The 13905-nt window shown below is 37.9% G+C and overlaps 1 protein-coding gene across 2 annotated transcripts in view; it reads left to right on the top strand.

Moving 5' to 3' along the window:
• The first annotated feature begins 2940 nt into the window (after positions 1-2940).
• MICU1 (mitochondrial calcium uptake 1) overlaps positions 2941-13905 on the top strand; it is a 238321-nt gene continuing 227356 nt past the window's right edge. Inside the window, exon 1 of one of the 2 annotated variants that reach the window (XM_069572031.1) lies at positions 2941-3176. The gene's annotated coding sequence lies outside the window, so the exon portion shown is untranslated. The remainder of the gene's footprint in view (positions 3177-13905) is intronic. The other variant, XM_069572032.1, reaches the window with a different exon arrangement.

Genomic DNA, 13905 nt, shown 5'->3' with positions numbered 1-13905 from the left:
AGCCTGGCAGGCTACAGTCCAGGGGGTTGCAAAAGAGTCGAAAACTACTGAGCACAGTACTAGGGACAAAGACCTAGTTCATTTTTTGTTGCATGTACTTTGTATTCATTTCCAGACCCATTATTATATGGAAACACTTGGGTCACTTAAAAAAAATCCAAATTGTTGAGCACCATCCTGATTCACTTTAACATCATATCTCTTAAGCCAGGAATATGTATTTTTAAAATTTCCCCAGATAATTCTGAGACAGTTGATCATCAAACTCATTTGGGAACCACTGAATGTGGCAAAAATACATTTATACCAGGGTTTAAGTCTTATTATATATACATAAGTTGTCTAAGGACAGGAACTGTGCTTATAAAATTTTATAAGCCCAGCACCTATTAGGAACCTTGCATGTTGTAGACATTCAATATATGTTTACGAAAAGAATTTTAACTTCAAACTTTATTTGAGCCTTAATTTGTGCAGGGAATATAAACCTACTTTAGTGGTATTATGTATCATGTGACAGGAACCACCTTGGATAACAGGCAGGTAGAAAGACAATATTGGATTGGTGTACCGGTTTCTAATGCAAAATACAGTTGTGTTCAGTTATGACCCTGAATTTTGATAACTTAATCTATGCTCCTGAAAATGGAGAAAGAGTACTCACATTTACAAGGCTGGTCTAGTTTGTAAATTGTTTGTATTGTCTCTTCTGTATTGTCCCTCTTTCCCCTAAATGTTCTGCTTGATGATAGTTTTTGTTTGTTTGTTTTTTAAAGTAGCTGACATTTGTATGGTTTAAAACAGACTTCTCAAAGTATGGTTCATGGACTCCTGGGGGTTTCCTGAGTCCTTTCTGGTGATCTGTTAGGGCAAGACTTTTTTCCTAATAACAATAAGCTGTAATTTGCCTTTATCACTTTCATTCTCTGAGAGTACAGTGGAGCTTTCCAGTGGCTATATGATGGCTGATATGGAAACAGATTAGGCTTTGCCGGTAGCTCAGCTGGTAAAAAATCCACCTGCAGTGCAGGAGACTTGGGTTCAATTCCTGGGTTGGGAAGATCCCCTGGAAGAGGGCATGGCAACCCACTCCAGTATTCTTGTCTGGAGAATCCCCATGGACAGAGGAGTCTGGCAGGCTACAGCCCATGGGGTTGCAAAGAGTCAGACATGACTGATTGACTAACTGTGCACAGACACACTCATGGAAACAGATTAAAGAAGAAAAGAATGAGAATCATCTTATTTCTACAAACCTCATGTTAAAAAATCAACAGAAAAGTAAAACCATGATGCATGAAAAATATATAGTTATTATTCTAAAATATCTATTTATGTCAACATACAATGTGCTCTTTTCAATGACTAAAAAATTAAAATTTTCAAGTTTTAATTTCTAAAACATGACAAGTATTGATAGTTGTAACATATAAAAGTTGTTGGAGTTCTCAATAATTTTTAAGAGTGTAAAGGGGTCCTGAAACTAAAAAGTTTAAGATCTGTGACTTATGTTTTTACATGACATTTAATAATTACCTGAACAGGTCATTTAGTTTTATATAGACAAATTTAGACTTTTTTTTTTTAATCTGGCTGGGCTACATGGGCACATAGCCCCCACTAGGGATCAACCCTCGCTCCTGCAGGAAGACTGGAAGCTGTGAGTCTTAACCACTGGACAGCCACGGAAGTCCCTAGACAAATTTTGACTAAAACCAGGATTGAATTTTACCAATTCTTAATAACTGATCTTTGTCCAAAATTTATGTATTGATAACTTTCTTTTTCTTATTCTGAGAAACACTTGACGGAGCTACCAGTTAAGATTCCATGAGCCCCCACAGTGTTTTTTGATACTAACCTATGACACAACTTGAAATGCCCATAATCAGCGTGAATGGATGCGCTGCCTGAGAAGGATACCATGCTAAGTGCCTGCTAGTAAACGGGGAAGGATGTCTTTAGATTTTTCATTTAACAGATTACAGGCTCTAAATAGAAAGAAATAGGCACATTTTGATAGCTAAGAAGCAAATCAGCCAAGATTCCTAACTCCTGAGGCAAACGGATCCAGAGGACAGCAGATTGAAGAAAACTGCTTAAGACGTCCTTGGTGATCTTTAGATTAGGTCTGTGTCAGCTCTAGCATTTGCTCATTACCTCGGGGTCTTAGCCTGCAACTGAATAAAAAGTTTTCATCTGCAGGATGGTTGTAAACAAACATTGGGTTGCTTGTAAAGTGCGAGCGCAGTGCCGTGAACACAATAATGTGTCGTTCTTAGGGTAGAGCGGAGGGACAGTCCTCTGAGAAGAAATGCAGAAAATAGTTGTTCTACTTACTTCACCGAATCCAATGATATTAATAGTTCTATTTGTGGTAGCTTTTTCTATAGCTTTAAGGAAATTTTTGAAGAAACTTTTCTTTAAAACTTCTCTCACATCATCATCAAAATACTGTCATTCTGTTTCCACAGCAGAAGAGGGGACCCCTCTCCATCCTCAGTTCTGATAGGAACATCAGAGAAAAACATGCTACTAGTAGTTTAGTGACGAAACTCTTCAATAACATTAGTTTGCAAAGAGAACACTTAAAAAAAAAAAAACACTAAAAGAAGCGGTGAGGAGGTTAAGTTGAAAAAACACTTCAAAATCAGGAAATAGGCAAATTTTATCAGATGCCTAAATCTAAATGCAGCTCGAAAATAATTTCCAACTCACTGTGGTCCAATTCTCTTTTCACTGACTCCTTTTTGCTTAGCCAACACGAAAAAGGTATCAACGAGGTGGCAACAAGCACAATACATCTCTTTTTTAACAGATTCCTATATGCCTTGTGTGTCGGTGAGTGAGGGCGATAGAGGTAGAATGCGCAGAGAAAAAACCAGAGAGCGTCTCGGTGACAGCTTACCTTCGCTCCTAAATACTGAAGCGGGCGGGGCCGAGGCCGGGGCGGGGTCCGGGCGGGGCGGGTTGCTTCCGAGCCTCTCCCCACCCCTTTTCCTCCGTACTCCTCCCACACGTATTTCACCACGATCCCGAAAGGCCCAGCGACTAGGAGAGTCACGTGAGGGTGGGTGGTGGAAGTGGAGGCTTGTCTTGGCTGTTTCTTCGTCTCTATGGTTTTCAGAGGTGGGCGGCTTTTGACGGAGAAGCAACTGCAGCTCAGGCGTGGACGGGTGAGTCCTGGGACAGTGAAGGTTTGAGGAGACAGCCTTTTAGGGAAGACGAAAGGAAGGGGGATGCGAAACAGCTTTAGAGACCAGACCTCTGGGGCCAGCCGTTTGTCTGCTCTGGGGTCAGGCGACTTCTCTGGTCTAGCGGGACAGCTGTCTCTCCCTGATGTGTCCAGAGTGGGGCTTGAGACCAGTCCTTAGTCCTGCCTGCTTCGCTTCCTCAGCTTTCCTTCACTTCACCCAGTCCCTTCTGCCTGTCCCGGGAGAACTTCTACTTCCGAGTTCCCAGCGGCAGGGTTCAGTTGAGCGCCGACGTCCCTCCTCCCTCAGGCGACCAGGGACCATCCTTAGCATCTGGGGATGTGGTTGGAAGTGGGTGGGGGAGTTTATAGTTAGGTCTCTCATGAGGGGAAGTTTTAATCACTGAAATGACAAAAGTGGAAAAATAAATGGGGGACCTGAAGGGACAAAACAAAGTGCAGGTTTCCTGAACCGTTTAGTTTTTATCTTTCCCAGTGTCTTACCCATTCTCAAGTTTCCTTCTCACTATCCTATCCTGGCCCACAATACGATGTTTTGAGAATGAGCCGGGCGTTATTGACTCAGTGTAAAAATGTTGGAAGAAGAGCTTAAACCGTATTTTATGAGTTCCTCCCTGTGTAGTATTATGGTTTCTTTATCTTCTCTTTCAGATGCCTAAAAAGTATTGTAGATATTTGCAAGTATATGTAGAATAACCAGTTTATAGTTAGGACTAGAATAAAATACTTTATTTTCTTTGTGGTACTTGGAAAGACATATTTACTTTCTGTTTTATAAGTAGATATGTCTGTGAACTTGGAGGCAGTTTCTCAGGTATACCTTTGTTTATGGTAAAATATTCCTTTGAGTCACAGGTGAATGTGATCTATCTAGCAGGAGAAAGGAATGAAACAGTTTGTTGGAGAGTTTCGGTTTCATTAAACGATATGACAAATTAATAAAATGTCAGCATCTTGAGACTTAGGTGTTGTCCAGGTTGACCGTCCCATTATCCTCTTGGAGTTGCCTAAGGTATTGAGCTTCTTAAATATTGTCTCATCCTAAAACCTTTTTAGAACTCACTCCCTTGTTTGTGAAAACGTGGCTGTGGCTTCCAGCTGCTCTCAGTGTCCTTTTAGTAGCTCAGTGTGGGACTCTTTGAGACCCAGTGGACTGTAGCTCACCAGGCTCTTATGTCCATAGGATTTTCCAGGCAAGATTACTGGAGGGAGTTGCCATTTCCTTCTCCAGGGGATCTTCCAGACCCAGGTATCTAACCTGTGTCTCCTGGATTGCTGGTAGATTCTTTACCGCTGAACCACATAGGAAGCCCTCAGTGACCTTACTGAAGGTTATGACACAAAGTAATGCTAACAAAAAGTAAAGATTCAGGGATTGGTTGTGTACCTGGGGAGAAAAGGAAAATGACAGAAACTAATATGAGCAAGAGAACAAAAGAGTGTTTTGCTATCTTCGTTTATAATAGAGAACATTTACTATGTTACATAGACTTTGCATTCCCAAGAGGTGACTCTTGAGACTGACTTTCCTGTGTTTAACAATGGTATGTAATTTATCCTGTAATGGAGTATTATGTAAAATAATAACTGAAAGACTTAATTGACCCTTCAGATTTTATATTATTCAGAAATATAGGACTGAGTAATTGACAAAGTTATTACACCTAATTTGGCCACTTTTTCCCTCTTGACCAATTTTTACAATGACTGCAACACTTGCTAAATGTTTACCAGTTTTTTTCCACATGGAGTGGAGTTTTTTGTTTGGCCACATTGTGTGGCACATGGAATCTTAGGTCCCCAGCCAGGGATGGAACCCACACCCCTTACATTGGAAGCATGGAGTCTTAACCACTGGACTTCCAGGGAAGTCCCTTGAGTATAATTTTTTAAAATATTTCCTTTAAAAGAGAACTAACTTTAAAAAAGTTTACTCACAACTTTTTTCCCCCCCACCAGAAAGGAAAATTGCTTGATTTTACGCTAAGGGAAAAAGTTGATTCTTTTTAAGTAGATTTTTACTCACTTAAGTAAATTCTGAGAAAATTACTAATGCTTTTTAAGACATTAAATATTGCTATCTCAGAATAATTGAGAAGAAAGTACAGGGGTAGTATTTTTAAATATTTTATATTTCCTATTATAAAAGTAATATATGTTTATTTTTGAAAAATAGAAACATAATAAGAAATATAACACTGAAACTTGAAATCCTAATTTATCTTTTCCCATGCCAACAGGTAACCACTACTTCCTCTTGCTTTGGGTTGGGCATCAATGTGGAAAAGTTGAGTTTGGGGTCAGACTCCCTGGGAAAGATGGCATTGATAGCACTGGGCTTACATCCTACAACCTCAGAAACTCCAGAAGAGAGAAAACTTCCCTTTTTCTGATTCTATTATAACAGAATTCTGTTACAATAGCAAACTACTCTGTGGCCTTACTTAGGTCATTGCCCATTCTAGAGACAATCTCTGTGACCAGACAGATGGAATGCCGTGGGTGGTCAGAATTGGATCTTCTTCCCACTGTGGAGTAGGATGGAGGGAGATACAGTTCAAAAGCACATGAATTAAGGGTAGGTGACATATAGTTCCCAAAGGAAAATTGAAGCGTCATTTCCTGGAGAAGGGAGAAAGATTGCTGGGCAGATGTTCACTAGAATAATTTTGCTGCTGCTAAGTTGCTTCAGTCATGTCTGACTCTGTGCGACCCCATAGACGGCAGCCCACCAGGCTCTCCCATCCCTGGGATTCTCCAGGCAAGAACACTGGAGTGGGTTGCCATTTCCTTCTCCAGTGCATGCAAGCGAAAAGTGAAAGTGAAGTCGCTCAGTTGTGTCCAACTCTGTGCGACCCCCATAGACAGCAGCCCACCAGGCTCCTCCGTCCATGGGATTTTCTAGGCAAGAGTACTGGAGTAGGGTGCCATTGCCCTCTCCAAAAATAATTTTACATGTATTTTAAAAAATTAACTGCTTTCCTTTCCTGATATAAATTATTTTTTACAGTTTGCATGTTGATTTTTCCTTTTTAAAATGTCTACTATTAATTTATAGAACTTGAAATTTGAACTCTTTGAGTGCACCTATTTGTATTGTTATTACATGTAGAAGTACCCATGCTCTGGAGTACTCAGATTTTCCAACTTTAAATATATTGTATATTTGGCCAATTTGTTAAAATTGAATATTGGTAAGTATTTTTTGTGGTGTGTGAACTTGATTATATAAACTGCAGTTTATAAATAGTAAATAAATGTTTTAAATATTTAAGTATATGTAGTAAATATGATTACATACTTGATTCTTTAATTACTTCATGTTCAAAACTCTGTATAGAAACTATTTAATTTTGAGCATTGTTTAAAAAATAAATAATAATTGTCACTAATTGCTGTTACTGTCAGCTTTAAAACTATAGTTAACATTAGTGTCTTGTTTCGTATCTTTATGGATTATTCTGATGATTCATTATATTTTAAGAGAAAATATAATTGATGCAACGTCTTGTTTACTCCACTTTCTTGTTTTCATTTAGAACATGTTAGTAGCTCAATTCAGTGGTCATTTGAGCTTTACTTGCTAACACTGGTGGCACAGGCTTTAGTTGAGGCAGGCAGGTCTCTATTCTAAAACTCAACTCCCTCCCTTCTTGATGTTGAGCAAGTTACTTAATCTCTCAGAATTTGAGTTTATTTGCAAATGAAAATAGTAATATATCATAGGGATTTTTTGAGGATTAATTAATATATGCCAAGTGCCTGGGATTTAGCAGATTCTCATAAATGTGATTGTTGTGTTGTTTTTAAATTATTTATTTATTTGGCTGCGCCAGGTCTCAGCTGTGGCACACGGGACCTTTTTTTAGTTGTGGCACATGGAATTTTAGTTGCAGAATGTGGGAACCAGTTCCCTGATCAGGGACCAAAGCCAGGCCCCCTGCATCGGGATCACAGAGTCTAGGCTGCTGAACCACCAGGGAAGTCCCTAAATGTGATTGTTAACAGTGACAATAACAAAAAATAATGTCTAAAAAGAATTTATTTTCCCAACTTGAGACTGTTTAGCCCAGAGAGTTTATATAGATATTGGAGGAATTAATGAAGTTCTTCGTTCAGTTTGTCTAAATTTTAGTGGGTTTTAAATTCCATGTTGCATATATAGCAATAAACTAGAAAACTTCGTTTAAGCTACACAATTATTAGCAGACTGCCCAATTTGTAAAGATTGCTTAGGCTTACACAGCTTCATATCAAAAAAATCCAAAAACAACCCAATTGAAAAATGAGCATACTTAAATAGACATTTCTCTGAAGAAGATGCACAGATGGCCAACAGGCACATGAAAAAATGCTCAATGTCACAAACTATTAGAGAAATGCAAATCAAAACTACAATGAGGTATCACCTCTCACCGGTCAGAATGGCCATCATTAAAAAGTTTAGGGAATTACCTGGTGGTCCAGTGATTAGGACTCAGCCCTTTTACTGTTATGGGCCCAAGTTCAATCCCTGGTTGGGAAACTACGATCCTGCAAACTGTAGGGCATGGCCAAAAAATAAAAAATCTACAAATAATAAACGCTGGAGAGGGCGTGGAGAAAAGGGAACCCTCCCACACTATCGTTGGGGATGTAAATTGATAACAGCCACTGAAGAGAACAACATGGAGTTTCCTTAAATAACAAAGTAGAACTACCATATGATTCAGCAGTCCCACTCCTGAATGCACGTCCGGAGAAAACTCTCGATTCAAAAAGATGCATGCACCCCGGTGTTCATAGCAGCACTGTTTATAATAGCCAAGACATGGAAGCAACCTAAATGTTCACTGATAGATGATGATAGATGAATGGATAGGAAGATGTGGGATGTGTGTGTATTGTGGAATATTTCTAAGCCATTCTAAAAAAGAATGAAATAATGCCATTTGCAGCAACATGGGTGGGCCTAGAGTTTATTGTATTAAGTGAAGTAGGACAGGGAAAGACAAGTATCATATGATACCATTTGTATGTGAAATCTAAAAAAAATGATACAGATGAACTTATTTACAAACGGAAATAGACTCACAGACATAGATAACAAACTTAGAGTTACCAAAGGGGATAGTGAGGTGGTGGGGGAAGATAAATTAGGAGTTTGGGATTAACAGATACGTACTAAAATATAAAATAGATAAATATCAAGGACCTGTATTCAGTATCTTGTAATAACCTATAGCGGGAAAGAATCTTAAAAAATATATTTATGTATAGCTGAATCACTTTGCTGTACACTTGAACCTAACCCAACATTGCAAATCAACTATACTTAAAAAAAACACACAAAAATAAAAACTGCTTACTTCAAGTGTAAGTGTCAGGATGGGGGAATGTATTGAGTAAATTTTACACAAACTCTGAGCTCAGTAAAGGTCATTAAGAGGAAGATAGCTTGTTCCTTCACTATAGAAGGGGAGCTAGGCATTGAGCACCTTTGGAAGTTCAGAGCAGAATTTATGGTTACTTTAAATAATAGGTTCAAATGATAAAAATGGATTTGCTTTTATTTTAAAGGAAAAGTTCGGGATAAATACTCCTGCAAAAAAGTAATACTTTGAGAACATGATATACTGGACACCTGCAGGTGGAAGAGATAGCAGTTTAGAATGTTACTTGAAAAACCGGAAGAGGCAACTGTGGAACTGAACAATTGTGATAAGTGATTGACATCAAATATCATTAGTGATCTGGGGTTGGGAGTTTAAATACTGCTGTATTGGGCGGAGAGGTGTTGGCCATATTAATGAGAAAATAATCAGCTCGAACTGGATTAATTTTTCCCCCCTAAACTAACAGAGTAATCAGTTTTGTTTTTTGCAAATTGTAAAGATTCCTCACCAACAATAATAAATTTAAGATAAGGATACTGAGTATGAGAAAAAGGAAACTTCATGGAAATCTTTAAGAGATAAATCCTTATCATTCATGTGAGGCATACAAGTAAGGTTTGCATTTTCCTTCAAAATGATTTTAAGTTTTAAATTGGTCGTTTAAAACTTAAAATGCTTATCTTAATAATCTTGCTTGTTCAGAGTCAGACAGTTATTGATGTCTATTTATAAGCTCTACTTACAGTTCAGATTTTTCGTTTTAAAGTTTGTTCATTGGAGTTATTGGATTTAAACCAGCAAGCTAAAGTTTACCTTTTTAAAAACTAAACATGTGAAATTTGTCCACTATCCTAGTAGGATTAAGTGAGCATTCTGTAATATGGCACATGGAGGGCATTAGAATCTAGCTGTAATATAACTTGATCTCTCTACCTTTTCTTCCTGTCCCTTCTCCTATGTTCTAGTCATAGTGAACTACTTTTTGTTCCCATATGATCTGTGCCTTTTTGTGTCATTATGTCTTTACTTGGGCTGTTTGTTGTACTTAGAATGCCTCTTCACCATCCTACCATCTTCCAACTGTCTGAGTTATTATTCCTCTTCAGATTAGATTAATGAGTTGTTCTTCAATTTGTGTATTTCCCTCCACTCTCAGGTGGTTATTTGCCTTGGTGGTTCCAATAATATTTATTTTTTTAAAAATACTCTCCTTATTTTGTGGAGCAGTTGTATGTATTTTCCTAGAGAATGAGTGATTCTTGATGCCATAAACAAGGCTTATTTGCCATCGTCTCCTGAACACTTAACAGAGTACCTGTCTTATATACAAGCTCAGAACACGTTTGGTGAATAAATGAGTAATTACAATATTTTATCTGCGTTAAAAATCAGAGTAGAAGTAGGATATAATTTAATAGATTAAGTCTGCACTCTGTAACCTTTATCAGACTGATGCATTTAGAGAATTTACTTGGACATTCCTAGAAAATTCTGTCCACACGTTCTGCCACACATCAGTTATTTTCTCTTCCTAATATGTGCCTAAGCACTAGAAAGAGAGAAATAAAACATATTCCACTCATTAAGGAGCTCACAGTCTAGTGGTGGAGACAGATGACTTATAATTAAATTTTATGATAATTAAAATTAAAATCAGTTTATTAGTTTTACTAGAGATGTTTCATATGCTTAGTAGCCAAAATAACTAGTGGCTACTGTATTGAACAGTGCAGATATGAAACATTTCTTTCATCCTGACATATTCTATTTGACAGAACTGTTGTGAATACTATAAATACACTTAAATCTACATTTTCTAGTTTCAGATGATAGTTCATTTTCATTTCAGTCATGTTCTTCAAATAAAACTTTCATTTAGATTTAAAAATTATGTTTTTAAAAATGATTAAGTAGATTCTGTTGTAATCTGTTTCAAATAAAGCAGCATTACTGATTTTCTCAGGCCTTTAATTTATGATAGCATTTGAATTAAGTAATTTCATAATTTGATTTTCAACTTAAGGTTGATATCATTTGACTTCCTATCCTAATAATTCCTGAAATGGTAAGGAAGCATAATGGTTAAGAGCAATGGCTTTGGGATCAGAGAAACCTCAGAGTTATTGAGGATCAAATAAGGCAATCAAAAGGACAATTCACATGGGGAGCTGGCAGGACAGTGAATGGGGCATGGAACACGACAGTGAGATTTTTAATCAGGCTACTCAGAAGAGCACACAATTTAAAACTTTTGAATTGTTTATTTCTGGAATTTTGCATTTAATATTCTTGGATCAGTGTTGACCATGGGTAACTGAAACCACAAAGAGCCAAACTGCAAGTAAATGGGGACTTGTATACTCTGAACAGTTTTGCCTCAGTAGCTTTAAGCTAGCTTTAAACTAAATACTGCTCTGGCCTAGCCTAAAAAATTTAAAAGCAAGACTTGAAACAGTCAAACTCTTTCCAAGTAATTTATTCGTGTCCCAGAACCAAGCTCAAGAATAGGTTCAGGAATACAAAAATATCTAGCACCCAAAAATGTAAAATTCACAGTGTCTGGCATCCAATCAGAAATTACTAGACATGCAAAGGAGCAGGAAAATATGACTCATAATGAAAAAGAAAAAAACTGAAACAGAAGTGACATGGGTGATAGAATTAGTGGAAAGGGGGGGTAAAACAGTTTTTTATAACTGTATTCCATATGCTTAAAAAAATAGCAGAAAGATTGAATATGTTAATTAGGAACATGGAAGATACAGATAACATCACCAACTTAATGGATGTGAATTTGAGCAAACTCCAAGAGATAATGGAGGGTAGAGGAACCTGGCATGCTTCAGGCCATGGGGTCACAGTCAGACACGACTTAGCAACTGAACAACAACAGAAGCAAAGCTATAGGTGGAAACTACAGTGGCTGAGATGAAAGACAGACTTGACTTTAATGGCAGGTTAGACCTGGAAGAAGAAAACTTAAGCCAAGGCTTATGAATATACAAAATTATCTATGAAGAGTTCTTGCTAAAAGTACTTAATTTTACTCTGATCAAACTTTTAGGTGTAACTTCTAGTTTACAGGAAATAAAAGGAGTAGAGAAATACTTAAACCATGCTACAAGGCAGCCATTATATAAATCCAGAGTTTGAGAAATACAATTCAGGTGTCCTGTTAAAAAAATTAGGATTGTGCTATGATTGCATAATGTGGAGAATATATTTAATATAACCTAAAAATGGTAAATTTTGTGTCTATTTTACCACTGTTTTTAAAAATTCACCATTTAAAGACATTTAAAAGTATACAATTGAGAGGCATAAGGTGTATCTGCACTGTTGTGCAATTAACACCACCATTCTTTTCTGGAATGTTTTTCTTCTCAAACAGAAAACTTTTATACTCATTAAAAAATAACTCTACTTCCTTCTCCCCACTAATCTCTGGCCTCAGCTTATTATTTTCTGTTTCTGCTGTAGGTTCATCATGTATGTGGAATCATATAGTATTTGCCTTTTTGTGATTGATGTGTTTCACTTAATGTAAGACTTAAAGGTTATGCAGGTCAGGAAGCAACAGTTAGAACTGGACATGAAACAACCGACTGGTTCCAAATAAGAAAAGGAGTACATCAAGGCTGTATATTGTCACCCTGCTTATTTAACTTTTATGCAGAGTACATCATGAGAAACGTTGGGCTGGAAGAAGCACAAACTGGAATCAAGATTGCCAGGAGAAATATTAATAACCTCAGATATGCAGATGACACCACCCTTATGGCAGAAAGTGAAGAGACGCTAAAAAGCCTCTTGATGAAAGTGAAAGAGGAGAGTGAAAAAGTTGACTTAAAGCTCAGCATTCAGAAAATGAATATCATGGCATCTGGTCCCATCACTTCATGGGAAATAGATGTGGAAACAGTGTCAGACTTTTATTTTTGGGGGGCTCCAAAACACTGCAGATGGTGATTGCAGCCATGAAATTAAAAGACGCTTACTCCTTGGAAGAAAAGTTATGACCAACCTAGATAGTATATTGAAAAGCAGAGACATTACTTTGCCAACAAAGGTCTGTCTAGTCAAGGCTATGGTTTTTCCTGTGGTCATGTATGGATGTGAGAGTTGGACTGTGAAGAAGGCTGAGCACCGAAGAATTGATGCATTTGAACTGTGGTGTTGGAGAAGACTCTTGAGAGTCCCTTGGACTGCAAGGAGATCCAACCAGTCCATTCTGAAGGAGATCAGCCCTGGGATTTCTTTGGAAGGAATGATGCTAAAGCTGAAGCTCCAGTACTTTGGCCACCTCATGAGAAGAGTTGACTCATTGGAAAAGACTCTGATGTTGGGAGGGATTGGGGGCAGGAGGAGAAGGGGACGACCCAGGATGAGATGGCTGGATGGCATCACAGACTCAATGGCCGTGAGTCTGAGTGAACTCTGGGAGATGGTGATGGACAAGGAGGCCTGGCATGCTGCGATTCATGGGGTTTCAAAGAGTCGGACACGACTGAGCGACTGAACTGAACTGAACTGAATATTCCATTGTACTTATATACCACATTTTGTTTACCTATTCATGTTCATGAGCACTTGGGTTGTTTCTGCCTTTTGGCTGTTGTGAAAAATGCTGCTATGAGCATGGATGTACAAAGACTTATTCAAGTCCCTGTTTTCATTTATTTTGGATATATATACCAGAGTGTGATTGCTGAATCATATACTGTTTAATTTTTTGAAGTATTGCTGTACTATTTTTTGTAGTGGCTGCACCATCTTACATTCCCCTTAGTAGTGCACAAGGATAATACATAAAGGACACTCTACTGGATGTGGATAAATTTTATGTTGTTACTAAGTCACTTCAGTCATGTCCAACTCTGTGTGACCCCATAGATGTCAGCCCACCAGGCTCCCCCGTCCCTGGGATTTTCCAGGCAAGACTACTGGAGTGGGTTGCCATTTCCTTCTCCAAATTTTATGTTATGTATAGCTAATAAGATTAGGGTTGTGAGGGGAGAAAAAGGTCATATGTGAAGAAAGTATTTTAGAGAGACTTCAGAAAATACCAAAGGTACATCATTTTTGTGTGGATCCTTGTTTGAAAAAACCATCTATATGTTTTATGAAAGTTTGAATATGTACTATTAATAGTATTGGAAGATATTAGGAAATTGCTGTTGAGTAAGTATGACAATTGGAGAAGGTAATGGCACCCCACTCCAGTACTCTTGCCTGGAAAATCCCATGGACGGAGGAGCCTGGTGGGCTGCAGTCCATGGGGTGGTGAAGAGTCTGACATGACTGAGCGACTTCCCT

The sequence above is a fragment of the Ovis canadensis genome, chromosome 25, assembly GCF_042477335.2.
Source record: "Ovis canadensis isolate MfBH-ARS-UI-01 breed Bighorn chromosome 25, ARS-UI_OviCan_v2, whole genome shotgun sequence".
In the NCBI taxonomy this organism is placed as follows: Eukaryota; Metazoa; Chordata; class Mammalia; order Artiodactyla; family Bovidae; genus Ovis; species Ovis canadensis.
Note: the sequence above shows the minus strand (reverse complement) of the source record. Positions and strands in the feature narration are given on the sequence as shown.